Source organism: Microcaecilia unicolor, chromosome 14 (assembly GCF_901765095.1).
Source record: "Microcaecilia unicolor chromosome 14, aMicUni1.1, whole genome shotgun sequence".
NCBI classification, from domain to species: domain Eukaryota; kingdom Metazoa; phylum Chordata; class Amphibia; order Gymnophiona; family Siphonopidae; genus Microcaecilia; species Microcaecilia unicolor.
This window is the reverse complement of record NC_044044.1, coordinates 671,831-672,759: the sequence shown is the minus strand read 5'-3', so window position 1 is coordinate 672,759 and position 929 is coordinate 671,831. Positions and strand designations below refer to the sequence as shown.

The window sequence follows — 929 nt, the reverse complement described above, 5'->3', positions numbered from 1 at the left end:
ACTGGGTGACTTGCCATCGCCCAGGGTCAGCCAGCTTCAAACAGAAGAGCCTCTTTGGAGAAGGTGCTCCCTCTAATCTAGAACAAGAATTCAGGAGACCCTGCTATGTCAGAGAATGAAACAGAGCCAGTGTGAGAAGAATTCTCTTTATTTTGCATATCACAAAAAAGTTACAGCTCCACAGTTGGTAAACTATCTAGCTATCATCCTCACCCAGGGTCAGCCTGTCAAAGAGGTACTCTGTCATGCCCACTTCTGCTACCTTCAGCCTCTTCAGGTCAGTCAGGTTGTCTCCCAGTTTTTTTGACCAGCTTCACCTCTTCCTCTAAGAAATTTAAAAAGGAGAAATGACTGTGGTATTCTAAGTAAGCTGTACCTAGAGTCCCCAGTCACTCTGTATCTTTTATATAGGGAGCGATCATCAGTGTTGCCATACTGGGACAAACCGAAGGTCCATCAAGCCCAGCATCCTGTTTCCAACAGTGACCAATCTAGGTTAGAAGTACCTGGCATGATCCCAAAACAACACAAATTTGCAGCAGTGTAATCAGCAGGATTTGAACCTGTGCTGGGAGACCCCAGTGGATTTTTAGTCCATTGCCTTAACCACTGGGCCATGACTACCACATATATAGCTTACAATGAAGCCCAATATAACTGGCTACATGATTAGCTCAAGCCCCAAAACATATCTGCTGGGTGACTTGTACAGTAATTGTTAGGTATTGTACAGCAGCTGAGTGGGTCCTCTGTTTATAGCCAAAAGAGAGTTCAATTATAGTATTACCACCACAGGTAGCTATATAGTATACACTGCCCCTACTCCCCTCCCCCCCAAGTAGTGATACATTCATTGAGATCATCATGGTCTGTGGCAGTATTGTGCAGATCCAGCAGAGCCTGGGTCATAGTCTTCAGTTTTAGGGCAT

General features: G+C 45.0%; 1 non-coding gene across 1 annotated transcript; it reads right to left on the bottom strand.

The window, feature by feature from the left end:
- Positions 1-542: 542 nt before the first annotated feature.
- TRNAF-AAA lies at positions 543-624 on the bottom strand. Its single transcript has one exon. It is a non-coding gene; the product is annotated as a tRNA-Phe (tRNA).
- Between the last annotated feature and the right edge of the window lie 305 nt (positions 625-929).